The sequence below is a fragment of the Dromiciops gliroides genome, chromosome 1 (genome assembly GCF_019393635.1).
Source record: "Dromiciops gliroides isolate mDroGli1 chromosome 1, mDroGli1.pri, whole genome shotgun sequence".
NCBI lineage: Eukaryota > Metazoa > Chordata > Mammalia > Microbiotheria > Microbiotheriidae > Dromiciops > Dromiciops gliroides.
The window spans coordinates 74,380,692-74,394,497 of record NC_057861.1 but is presented as its reverse complement, the minus strand read 5'-3'; the positions used below and the strand labels follow the sequence as shown (position 1 = coordinate 74,394,497).

The 13,806-nt window shown below is 41.3% G+C and overlaps 2 protein-coding genes across 8 annotated transcripts in view; one reads left to right on the top strand and one right to left on the bottom strand.

Annotated features, from left to right (window-relative positions):
* LOC122741894 (zinc finger protein OZF-like) overlaps positions 1–5,409 on the bottom strand; it is a 53,376-nt gene extending 47,967 nt beyond the window's left edge. Inside the window, exons 1-2 of one of the 5 annotated variants that reach the window (XM_043985780.1) lie at positions 5,009–5,029; positions 4,024–4,126 (exon numbers count right to left, since the gene is read on the bottom strand). The gene's annotated coding sequence lies outside the window, so the exon portion shown is untranslated. Of the gene's footprint in view, positions 1–4,023; positions 4,468–5,008; positions 5,102–5,127 lie in introns of those variants that run through there. The other 4 variants (XR_006354887.1, XM_043985765.1, XM_043985788.1 and 1 more) reach the window with 4 other exon arrangements.
* LOC122741866 (zinc finger protein OZF-like) overlaps positions 5,335–13,806 on the top strand; it is a 69,174-nt gene continuing 60,702 nt past the window's right edge. The window contains exon 1 of one of the 3 annotated variants that reach the window (XM_043985739.1): positions 5,335–5,493. The gene's annotated coding sequence lies outside the window, so the exon portion shown is untranslated. The remainder of the gene's footprint in view (positions 5,494–13,806) is intronic. The other 2 variants (XM_043985744.1, XM_043985728.1) reach the window with 2 other exon arrangements.

Sequence of the window (13,806 nt, the reverse complement as noted above, 5' to 3'; positions counted from 1 at the left end):
GTCCTTGAATTTCACAGCAAAAACAAAACAACACGTAATTTAATTCTGCAGATCACACAAAAGTTTGGAGTTGAAAAGTACCTCAGAGGCTGTCCAGTCTTGTCCATACTCAAACAAGAATCCCCCTTAAAATATACCTGACTAGTGGTTATCACACTACTTTTAGTGGGGGTGGTCAAAAAATTTTGAAAAACTCTACAGTGAAATCTTTTCAAGTGTTTAAAGTCTTTTCATAAAAACATTTGATAAACCCACATTATTGATTCTTTGTAATAATTTCAGTCCCAATCTAGCAATCTTACAACTTCCAAGTCTAGCTTTGTTGTGTGACTTTGGGGAAGTTCTTTTACTTCTACAGGCCTTAGTTTCTTCATCCTGGGCAGCTAGGTGGCACAGTGGATAGAGCCCTGGAGTCAGGAGGACCTGAGTTCAAATCCTCACCTCAGACACTTGACACTACTAGCTGTGTGACCCTGGGTAAGTAACTTAATTCTTATTACCTCAAAACATCTAGGGCCATCTCCAGTCATCTTGATGTATATCTTACCATTAGACCCAGATGGCTCTGGAGGAAAGGGTGAAGCTGGTGAATTTACACAGCACTGCCTCACTTAAATTCAATTCACTATAAGTCATGACTTCACCTCCCTAAGTCAGAAGGACAAACAACAAATTTCTTCATCCGTTAAATGGGGATAATAATTTTCCGCTACTCAGCTCACAGAGTTATTGTGAAGAAAGTATTTTGTCAGTCTTAAAGCGCTATATAACTGTGAAATGTTCTTATCCAGAAGGATATGACTGGTTGCTATCTTTTTCCTTTGATCACAATATTTGTTCCAATACCTCACCAGAAAAGATAAAATGAAAAACTTTCCAACAATTTGTGTGTTTTGCTTGTAAATTTTTCACAACTACAAAACTACCTTTAAAGACTTTTCTAACATAATATCAGAATCATTAGATATAAATCCAAGTTGGAGATAGTTATGTGGTGCAGGGGATAGAGCATTGGGCTTGGTATCTTCCCTGATAAACGAACACCAAGAGCTCATTATTACCTCTAGAATTCAATATGAACTCCTCTGTTTGACACATAAAGCCTTTTGCAAGCGGGCACCAAGCTGCTTTTCCTCTCTTATTGCACAATCACTCCCTTTTACACATGCTAAGGTCCAGTAAAACTGGCCTCTTTGTTGTTCCTCTTTCATAATGCCCCACCTCCCATCTTTGAGCCCCCATGCCTGGAATATTCTCCCCCTCACCTTTGCCTCTTAAGAGTCCCAAGCTTCCTTCAGAGTTCAGCTCAAACTCTACCACCTAAATAAGGCATGTCCTGGTACCTCCAGCTCTTAGTGCCTCCCCGGCAAATCATCTTATATTTATTTTGTATAGGTGCAAGAATAGGAGGTAAGGTGGTTTAGTGGTTGGAGAACTGGACTTGAGTCAGGAAAATCTGCGTACAAAATCCACTTACTATCTGTGTGACCATGGACAAGTCTCTTAAACTCAGTTTTCCTGAGGGTTAAATGAAGATAATAATAGCACCTACTTTACAGGTCTGTTGTTAAGATTAAATGAGATAATATATGTAAAGCACTTTGCAACCTTCAAGTGCTACATACAACATGTTTGTGTTAGCAAAGAACTGGAAACAAAGTAAATCCCGCTAATTGGGGAACATAAAAACAAATTGTGATACATGAACGGAATGAAATATTATTGTGCTGTTTTTAAAAAAAAGGAACATTAATATAGAAAAGCAGGTACTGCCATAACTTGATCCAAAATGAAAGCAGATCCAAGAAAACAATAGATGTGACTGCAACTATGTAAATGGATAGAACAAGCACAAAATATCTGAAAGTGAATGTTGCAAAATTGCAAAGAACAAGCCAGGCTAGAGGAAGAGATAAAAGAAGGCACCTCCTCCCACTCCTTTGCAGGTGAGAAACACTGAATATATTGCCAGATTTTTTTTTTCACTGTATTGATTGAATTTGCTGATTTGTGTCTTCCTCTTTTTCTTTAAAAAACAAAAAACTTTGTCATATAGAATGGCTTCGGGGGAAATGGGACAGGAAGTTTAGGTGATGTAAGAACAGAATATATCAAAAGAATGAATTTTTTTAAATTAGGAAAACTGTGAAACTGTAAAAACAAACTTGACCTCAAAGAAAAGATTTAAGAACACACCTCCCTCCCCACTCATTTACTGGGAGTCCACCAGTGAGGAACACTGCATATAAAGCCAGATTTTTTTCCCCTGTATTGATCAATTTGGATAATTTTTTTCTATTCTTTTTCTTTTTCAAATTCTTTATCATTAGAGATTGTTCGGGGGGGGGATTCAGGGGAAGTATAGACAAAAACAAAAGATATCAAAATCTATTAAAAAAATAAAGGTGCCACATAATTGTTACTAGTATCAGGCACATAAATGCTTATTAAAAGCTCGTTGATTAACCCATGGAGCCAAATTGCCAATCCTGGTCTCACTTAACAGGATCACAGAACTTTTAGTTTGGAGGGACTTCTTTAGAGACCTCCTCGTGCAAAACCATGCCTGAACAACAAGAATCCCCTTTATCAATCACACATCCAACAGATGGAGTCTTTGTCTGAAGACTTCCAATGAAGGAGAGCGCACTACCTCCCAAAGCAGCCCATTCCAGTTGTGGATGGTTTAAAAACTGATAGTTTTTCCTCTTACATCAAACTAAAATCTGCCTTTCCCTAACCTTCTTTTGTGGCAGATCCTTTCTTCCACCCTCTGGTACCAAGCAGAAAGTCTAATTCCTCCTCCATTTAATGGCCCTTCAACTGCTTGAAGCCAGTTTCCTATGTCCCTTGAAGTCTCCGAATATCCAGCCTAAAGCATCCTCAGTTCCCTTCAATAATAGCTATCACTTAACTTTTGTTGTTTAATCTACTAGTCGTGTCCAACTCTTCTTGACCCCATTTGGGGTTTTCTTAGAAAAGATAATGGAGTTGTTTACCACTTCTTTCTCCAGTTCATTTTACTGATGAGGAAACTGAAACAAAAAGGGTGAAGTGACCCACTGGGGGGTCTACAGCTAGTTATGTGTCTGAGGGCATGTTTGAACTCAGGTCCTCCTGACTCCAGGGTCTACATTCTATTTGCTGTGACAACTCGCTGTCCCAAATTTATATAGCACTCTATATATTTATGTAGCACACTGGCATTTATATAGCACTTTAAGGCTTGCAAAATGCTTTACAAATATTATCTCATTTGATCCTCAAGGAAAATCCCACAAGCCTGGGAGGTAACTTCTATTATTTAGAGATGAGGTAGGCAGAGATTAAGTGACTTGCCCAGGGTCGAACAAATAGTAAGTGTCAGAGGTGGGATCTGAAGGCAGGTGTTTTGTGACTCCCAGTCTAACACTCTATTCACTGACTCACCTAGCCTTTATTTTGTTGTTATACCTAGTTCATGCTCCTGCTCACCCGAACAACTTTGCCATCTAAAAGATCTGAGCTCTTTCCTTCTATGGTCATACAGTCCTCTACACCTGAAATAACATCCCTGACTCTACCTACAACCCTGTTCAACTCTTCCCCACCTTACTGCCCTTTAACGTTCAATTTAGTTTAACAAGCATTGGTTAAGTGCAGACTTATGTGCATGGCAATGGGATTACAAAGACAAAAAAATTAATCTTTTCCTTCATGGAGCTTACTCTAGGGAGGAGCAGAGAGAAAAAAATATAAGCTAAAAGGCAACATGAGAAAGAAAAGAACATTAACAACTGGGCTGGCATATCCCCAGGGCTTAGCATAATGCCTCGCCCATAGTAGTATGCACTTAATAATAGATGGATGCATGCATGCACGTATGGATGGATGGATGGATGGATGGATGGATGGATGGATGGATGGATGGATAGAGTAAAGTAACAAGGAAGAGGTCATATCTGAAATGAGTCTTGAAGGAAAATAAGGATTCTGGATGGATGGATGAATGGATGGAGTAAAGTAACAAGGAAGAGGTCATACCTGAAATGAGTCTTGAAGGAAAATAAGGATTCTAAGAGCCAGGTTGGAGAAAGGACTGCATTCCAGGTACTTGGACGATTTGACAGTCCAGTTCAGGAAATAGCTAGGGCATTTTGGTAGTATATAATGGGGGAATAATATGAAATAGGTCCGAAAAGGTAGGCTGTAACTAGATTGTGGAGTGCCTTTAAAGCCGGGCTGAGGAATTTGTATCTTATAAGCAATGGGAAGCCACTGATGGCTTCTGAATGCAGGAATGCAAGAATGGGAAGGTCAGATCTGCGGTCTTAGCGTGACTTTTGAAAGCATTCATTGCTAAATAAATCGATGAGGGGAGAGACTTGAAATAGGGAGGTCTTTAATTAAGAGACTAATGCAATGGCCCAGGCAATCAATCAATAAACATTTACTGAGCACCAACTATATACTAGGCAAGGTGCTAGGAGCTGGGAATAGAAAAAAGTAAAACAGTCCCTGCCCAGATGGAACTTACAGATATCATGTGCATATGTAGAGATGGCGATGGGAGAAAAAGGAATCAGAAAGACCTTTTACAAAAAGGTGGTGCTTGAATCAAGCCTAGAAAAGGATCGGGAATTCTAAAAGGAGCAGGGAGGAGAGTGAGTATATTTCATCAGGACAAAGGCAGGTAGATAGGAAATGCTGTGCTGTGGATGAGGCACACAGAGTCAGAGTGAATGAAGACTTGGCTGTGTGAATGGAGGACTGACCTGTATACATCCCCTCCTCCACGAAGCCCTCCCTAATGCTCCAGCACTAAAGCCCCAATCCCCCATCCCCCTGTACTCCATCCTCCATCCCCCACCCCCCAGTACTCCATACTCCATCCCCCATCCCCCAGTGCTCCATCCTCCATCCTCCATTCTCCATCCCCCATCCCCCATCCCTTAACCCCCATCCCTTATCCCTTTCACCCTGCCCGGGATTCTGGTCTCGCGAATACGCCGCCTAGAGGAGAGTTTACCCCCGCCTAAGATGCTCCCCTTGTCCCTTCCCGCATCAGTCCGGAGCTCCCTGCGAGCAAGGCCCAGAGACCCCGTGGGTAGAGGTGCTCCTTGACCTGCCCCGCCCGCCCGGACTCACCCCAGCCTTAGAGCGTACACGCGCGGAACCACAACAACCCAGAATGGACCGGAAGTGACGATACAGCCCTCCTAATAGGCCCTCGTTTTGTCCCGGGACCGAAGCGGGCAGGGGAAGGTACCTCTGCCCAACTCCACCTCCTGCGCCAGAGGAAAGAGCTATAAGCGAGGGAGGCCACCGAGACCGTGACTCCTCCCGGAGGCCTAGAGCGGCCGAGGCCAGTCGAGGACCCGGATTGGGCGGCTCCCGAGGGCGGGGTGTCGGGGCAGCACTTCCGGCCGGGGAGGGCGACCTCGGGAGGAGTGTCGGAGGCCGGTGGCGTTCGGCCTTACAGTCTGCGCCTCTTCTGCAGCCCGGGATCAGAGGGTGAGTCCAACCCGTGCCCCGAGGCCTTGGGGGTGAGAGGGCCCCCGGCCCCGGAGCCGAGGGCGAGCCTGAGCGGGGTGGGAGAACGTCCGGGAGGGAATGCCGAGAGGGAGCACGCCCGTTCCCTGATACCCCGGCTGTGGCCTAATCCCACGGGCCGTGGCGACGCGACCGTCTCCGCCCGCCTTCTCCCTTCATCCAATGGACTCCTCTGGAGCTTGCAATCCTCCAGCCCCCCAGATGTTCTTCGCGCTATTTAGCCGCCCCTCCCCATAGTGTAGCCCAAATGCAAGACTTTCCATTCATCCTTAAATTTCAGGTTCTTTTTTAGACTTGGCTCTGACCCGTCAGGATTTTGGCTCCAACGTGTTAGCTCTCATCCCAGGCTCTGTAATTCATCATCAAACTTGATGAGCCTGTCATCTATTTCTTTATTTAAGTTAAACAGTACAAGGCCAAGTACAGATCTCTGGGGCACTCCACTAGAGACCTTCTAACTTGGTATCAAACTACTCCTAACTACTCTCGGAGTCCCCTAGTTTTGAATTCATCATCTCATCTAGTGAACATCTCTTCATTTTGTCCACAGTAATAGCTTGAAGACTTTTAATGATGCTTTCCCTGAAAAGCTTCGCCCTAAGCTAAGTTTGTGGCATTCCTTTGATCTGCCAGTCCAATAACCTGTCAGAAAAGGAAATATTAGCCTATTAGTGAAGCCATCCATGCAGGTTCTTTGTCGTCACCTTTCCTCTTCTAGCAGTTCACTAACCACCCCTTTAAGAATATAGTCTGTATTTTTCCCAAGAGTTTCTTCCACTTGTTCAGTAGATGTTTATTTTTCTCTGCAATTGAGATATATTACTTCTTTCACTTCTAACTTTTCCCCGTTTGGTTGTTAGAGATAAAAATACTTGTAGCTAGCATTTATATATCAGTTTAAGGTTTGCAAAGTGCTTTATATATTATCACCATATTTTGTGGTTGAGGAAACTTAGGCAGATAGAGGTATGGATAGGCATTTTGATGGCATTTTATTAGGCAATTTAAAGTTTGAAAAGTTCTTTATATGTTATCTCCATCCTGTTACATTTAAGGAAACTGAGGCAGATAGAGGTTATGTGATTTGCAGATAGTAACACATTTATGTGGTATTTTATATGATTCTTTAATATGCATTTACATAGCACTTTGAGGTTTGCAAAGTGCTTTCCCTGTTGTCTCCACCCTTTTAGAGTTAAGGAAACTGAGGAGAGGTTAAGGAACACCAATGAGTGTCTGAGGCAATATTTGAACTCACATCTTCCTGACTCCTAATCTGTCACTCTCTCCTCTACCCAACTATGATCTGGTGTGAGATGGCAACTAAATTCACTTTTTCTACTCTGTCATCCAATTTTTTCCAACAAGATTTATTGAGTAAAGCTCTATTTTGACACCCTATCATTTCACGGATATGACCTAGGATTCTAGTGAAATAAAAGCTTTGTCAGGTTATATCAAGCAGGAAAGACTTCAACTATTTCTTCCCTCATGGTGGACTCACCTATGTAAGTTCAGAAGGAGTCATCACATGGTTAGCTCTGCACAGAGACAACATGCTGTAGGGCAGTGGTCTTAAACTCAAATAGAAACAAATGCCTGCCTGCAGCATGTTGATTAGATTTTGTTAAACATTTCCCAATTATATTTTGATCTGGTTCATGCTGCACCATAGTTTGACACCTCTGATGTAGTGGTTAGAGTGCTAGTCTCAGAGTCAAGAAGATTTGAGTTCAAATCCAGCCTCAGACGCTTACAGGCTGTGTGATCCTGAGCAGGTCACTTAATCTCTCTGGATCTGTTTCCTCAAGCATATAATAAGATGATGTGGACACAGTAATCTCTAAGTTCTCTTCCAGTTCTCAATCTATGATCCTAAATATATGCAAAATAAGAAGACCAGATGTAGAAGGTACCACATGAGCTGAATTTTGAAAGAAGCTAGATTGGGGGCAGCTAGGTGGCGCAGTGGTTAAAGCACCTGCCTAGATTCAGGAGGACCTGAGTTCAAATTTGGCCTCAGATACTTGACACTAAGTCACTTAACCCCTATTGCCCTGCAAAAAAAAAAAAAGGAAGGGAAGGAGGGAGGTAGATTATCCGAGAGATGAAGGGAATGTATTTTAGTCATGAGAACAGCCTGGAGATAGGATAGCTAGTGTTTTGTGTAAGGAATAACAAAGCCAGGTTGGCTAGACCCCAGAGTGCACAAAGGAGAGTAATTACCTATAATTAGACTGGAAAGGTAAGTGAGAGACAAGTTGCCAAGAACTTTAAATACCAAACAGGAGTTTGTATTTGATCCTAGAAGTTATAGCAAGCCAGTGCACATTATCAAGTAGTGGAGTAATTGGGGATTTAGGAAAAAGTACTTTGGCAGCTGTCTGGAGGTTGGATTAGAGGGGGGAAACATTTCAGGCAAGGCTACCAAATAAGATGCTATCGGAGCCGTCCAGATTAAAGGTGATGAGACCATGGACTAAAGTTATACTTTGTGAGTAAAGCAGAGATGAGGACTCAAAGAGATGTGGCAGGGTTGGAAATGGCAAGGCTTGGCAACTGATTGGTTATTTGGGTGAGGGAGAATGAAGAGTCAGGAACAATTCCTAGGAAATACTGAAAAGTGGGAAAGAAGGGGTCCTAGCAATAACAGACCTCAAATAATATTACAAAGCAGTAATCATCTAAACCAGAAGTGTCAGACCATAGACGCCAAAACTTGGGGAAAATGTAACTGGGAAATGGTTAACAAAAAAATGAAAATACAACATGACAATGTTAATTTGTGGTTGCTTCCTAGGTCAGTATGGGACCTTTAGGCATCTGTTTCTATTTGAATTTGACATAGCTGATCTAAACAATTTGGTATTCATTAATAAATAGAGATGTTGATCAGTGGAACAGCTTTGGTATACAATATACATAAGCAGGTGTACACAGTAGTGTAGTAGTAGCAGTAGGCCTCCACCAGTCGAGGACGACCATGGATCAGCGCCCTGAAGAGCCATGGGCCACAATGTGGCTGTGCAGTCAGATAAGGGAGCTACAGCTCCTGAGTGACTTATAACCAGTAACTGCCACATCCCGTGTTGTATCTACCCCATGAGGAGTAGCTGGAGTGTCCTCTCCAGGACACTGGCCTGGGCGGATCAATATGGAAAACAAGCTGTTGCCCATGAAGCAGGTTTTCCCTCTCCACGACGCCGGTGGATCCAAAGGAGAGGCAGAGCCAATACAGTTTGGCACCAGTGCCGCCACAGGAGTTGCCAGAGGGATGTGATGTCCAACATCCAACTGCCTAAGGGACTCCGACTCCTGATTTTTCTTCGGGGTTAACTCCCAAAGCCTTTCCCATATATGGATGTAGCCACAAGGCAGTGGAGGTTTAAAATCAGGGTTTCCTTCCCCTAGGCGGGTTGCCTGCCAAGGCTAACAAGCCCCACCTGCCCGAAGTGACTGGTTTTTAGGCGCCAGTGACTCGCCTTCGCCCCTTCTGTTAGTGGAAACATTTCCGCCACGAGAAGGCCAGGAGTTGGGCTTCGGTTGTCAGAGGCTATTTGAGACACACGCCATTGGAGCATTTTATAGAGAGTGGGAGCTTATCCCCACTCCCACCCCAGCATGACAAACCTTTGGAACCACACACATTTGGAACCACACAGTAGTGTAGTGCTCAATAAACCCAAAGACCACACCTACCCACCCCCACATCCACACCCCCCACCTGTTACTTCAGTAAGGTCTCACTAGTTCTCAAAAACTGCTCAGAAAAATGGAAAATATTCTGGCCAGAAATTAGCTATAGAGCAACATTTCACACCATATAGAAAGATAAACTCCAAATGAATACATGATGAGCATAAATGGTGACATAAGCAAAGGAGCAAAGGATCTTTGACTAAGGGAAGAGTTCATGACCACACAAAGTATAGAGAAGATCATAGGAGATAAAATGGACAATTTTTAGTCATATAAATTTTAAAAGGTTTTACACAAACAAAATCAATGAAGTTAAAATTAGAAGAGAAATAGGTAACTGGGTGAGGGGGGCAATCTTTACAACAAAATTCTCCAATAACTGTATCTCATATCCAGTATATATAAGACATTGATTTAAATGTATAAGGACAAGAACTATTCCCCAAGAGCTAAATGATTAAAGGAACAAACAGGCAATTTTCAAAAGAAGAAAATCCAAGCTATCACCCACATAAAAATGTTCCAAAACACAGATTATTAGAGGAATACAAATTAAAGCAGCATTGACATTCCATGTCACGCCCATCTGATTGGCAAAGATGACAAAAATGAAAAATGACAAACTGAAAACAGGAGCACTATTGCGCTCTTGGTGAAGCTGTTCACTAGTCCAGGCATTCTGTAAAGCAATTTGGAATTATGCTTCCATGGTCACTGAATTGTGTATTATCTCCCCAGGTATACCCGCCCCTCCAAAAAAAGAAAAAACCATTATCTCCCCAGGAAAATTAGAAGCCATTACAGAGTTCCATTGAGTGAATCACTGAATATAACAGTAGGATTTGAAGAAGGGAGAAAAAGGATGATCAATAAAAAGGCAAAAAGTGGTTTTTAAAAAAACTACAGGAGCAGCTAGGTGGCGCAGTGGATAAAGCACTGGCCCTGGATTCAAGAGTACCTGAGTTCAAATCCAGCCTCGGACACTTGACACTTACTAGCTGTGTGACCCTAGGCAAGTCACTTAACCCCCATTGCCCCGCAAAAAAAAAACAAAAACCTACAGAATTATAAGATTAAAAGGAGGAAAGGGTCTTAGAGACCAAATATGTAATTCTCTATTTTACAGAGGAGAACACTGAATGTGAAAGTCACCAAGTGGCAGAATTGGAAGTATATATTTATAAGGGTGTTTCAGATAACCTATCCAGTGATACTGCTATTGCATCTATATCACAAAGAAATCAAAGAAGGAAGAAAAGGACTCATGCCTACAAAAATACTTATAGCATTTCTTTTTGTAGTAGCAGATGTTAGGAGTGCCCAGTAAAACTTCATTAAAAACTGAATGAACTAAAAGACAAGAGACGGTAGAAGGTGAAAGAGAAAGCCTTCAGATAGAAAATGACATTTCCCAACCCTTGAATGAGTGAGAAGCTAGAATACTTTGATTGCATGAAAAGGCCATTAAGACTGAGTGCAGTCTTATCACATTTCCTTGCCCAGTGGTTGCCCCAGAGCCCCACTTCCAAAGGAGTCAGGAGGAAAAAACTTCTGCTGATCTTAAGCTAAGAGTAGTACTTTAACTGAAAGAACCTTGTAACACTCCATCTGAAGTGATCACAAAACCATTCAGTTTAAAATACTAAATATTACAGCTACCCATCAAAGAGCATGCCTGGGAAACCAGCGGACCCATCCAGCAAAGAACCCAGTGGCAGAACAGCCTGCATTGGCCCAGCCTGGCAACAGCTGCCTATGAGTAAAGTGGCCTGCCTTATCTGGGAGTCATCTGCATAGAGATGATATTTAAATCTTAGGATAGTTCATGAAATGAGGAGAGAATAGAAAGAGCCCAGGACCAAACCTTGGTTGCGTCCATGGTTAATGTATAGTGTGACACGGATAGCAGGATTACAAAGGAAATAAGTTATGTTTAAATAATTATCAAGATTTATTTTTTACATTCATGGATCTCAGGTTAAGAATCCTTGTCTAGGAGAAGATGCTCAATAGTGTCAGACGCTACAGAAGTCAATAAGATGTGTTCTGAGAAAATGATCATATTTGGCAAGTTAAAGATTATTGGTAATTTTGGAACGAGCAGTTTCACTTTGAGAGGGATTTCCTGTGGATTGTGAGGTCCTCCTGTTCTTGTTTGCAGCTGACATATCCCTACCCTTACCAAAGGTGGTTTTGATTCAGTATCACCAATATCTTCTCCCCTCTCCACCTTCTTTTTCCTGCCTTTTTCTTTGTTTTTTGAAACATCCTCATACAGTAATTATATACTTAGATATCCAACTTTGGCATTTTAGAATTTGTAATATATATTCTATACATATATATTTACATATTATATAGTATTTTTATTGTATTTTATATTATGTATAAATATACCTCTTACATATCTCAATTTTCTCTATAAAATGAGGAAATTAGACACTTGGTCTCAAAGATCCTTTCCCTCTCTTAAATCTTTTTTTTTTTATTTTTAATTTTTTCCCCTCTTTTAAATCTTACCATTCCATGATCTTTTGCCACTTTTTGTCCTTTCGTTGATCACATTTTCTCCCCCCCCCCAACTCCTACTGTTACACTCAGTAATTTAATCAACAAAACACTGTTGATTTCATCATTTCTTTGGAGAGATAATCATAGCAACTAGTATTTTTGTAGTTGTAATGTTTGCAAGGTATTTTGCAATATCTCATTTTATCCTCTTTACAACTCCAGGAGGTAAGTGATTATCCCAACTTTACAAGTGAGGAAACTGACACAGGAAGAGGTTAAAGTGACTTTTGCCTTGAGGCAAAACAGTACACCTTGTCTGAAACCAGGTTTAAATGAAGGTTTCCTTGGCTCAAGGACCACTAGGTCATACCTATCAAGTTTACCTATGTTACATGTATGTACTCTTTCAGACTTCAACTTTGTTATTACTAGCCAGTTTTACATATCTGTTTTAAGTATTTCTTTCCCTGGGGTGCAATGCAACAAGCATTGTTAAGTGTCTGCTGTGTATGTAGCCCTGTGCTCAGAATACAAAGGCAAAAATGAAAGTATCCCTGCCCCAAAAAAGTTTTTATGCCACTTCAGGGAAGATATGTAGAGAAGTAAATATGGAGTAGCCACAAAATAACTTCAGGTGTGTTGAGAGCAGGTAGCAACTGAGGGGAACAGGAAAGGCAGAAAAAAGTTGAGTCCTGTAGCTAACATGTGGAGGTGAGCCAGGCATTCTGTCCTGCTCACATTTAGAGCATCTTTGGAAAATTGCCTTTACTCCATGCATTCTCTGAGCTCATTTTCTATTTTAAATGTCCATCTTTTAACTTCAGACAGAATGATTAAGCTTGTTGGGATCAATACTGTAAAAATTGGAATGACACCACCTGCTGGAGACTTACTGTAGGAAAGCTCAGCCATGAGGAGAAGGCATCTGAGGGCAAGACATGCGGCTTTTCTTTGGCATCAGGAAATGACGTTTGTTTATGGGAGGAAGAGAGACTGGCTCTCTCACTCTCTTTCGGCAGGACTCTGGTGGACTGTGGAGCTAAAAATGCACTCTCCCTTTGATAGATGAATCTAGGCCTTTCTTCACCAAATTCTTATTCTCCTTAATAAATGCTTAAAAGTCTAAACTCTTGCTAAAGCTTATAATTTATTGGCGACCACTCATTAGATATTTTAGACAGACTAGCTAGAATTTTAGCCCCATACAATACTCATGCTTGAAATTTTATATTTGATCTCATTTCTTTTGAAATGCTTTCCTGGGTTTTGCGGGAAAATCTGTTGAGACTCTGATGGGTTTTGCTACATAACTTTTTGTTACGTTTTGAAGTTTAATGTGAATGTACCAGAATGAATTGAATTTTAAGTTCTTCGTTGGAGGCTTTTGGGATTCTTTCTACTTACAGGAAAATCCATGGTTTTGATAGCTTGGGGGAAGTGTTCTTGAATAATTTCTTGCTGTATCTTCCAGTTTCTTTTGTTTTTAATGTTTGCCAGCACCAGTAATTCTGAGATTCTTTCCAGACCTGCAACTTTTTCCTGTAATGTTTCCAAATCTTTTTCCAGTTATCTTATTTCCTGAGTTCATTTTACTACTTCAACTGCTTTATATACTTTTGTTTTGCTATCTCATTCATTCTTTTTTTTGCATGTGTGTTTAATGAGATCTTTAGGCCCTCTATATGTTTTTTTCCCTCGTTCTGTGATTTCTTAGCTTTGTTCAGTGCTTTCTTTAATTCCTTTCATGATTTTGTTTTAAAAGTTGCAATATTCCTTGAATTCTATTAGTGTATCTGTTATGCATTTCTTGTTTCTGATGAAACTCAAAGATTTTCTTTGTATTCATTTTATTGTCTTTTTGCCAGTTTAATTTCCTCATAAATGTTTCCCTTTCTCTCTCCTTCTCTTCCCCCCCCCTTCCCTCCCTCTTTTTCTCCCCCTACCCATTTCCCATTTTGTTGCTTTTTGTTGTTCTTCTCCCTGCTATTTCTAAGGAGGGCAATAAGGCACCTGGCTGTTTTCCCGCCTCTCACTGCATCATCTTCCTAAGATTGAAGCTTTTTT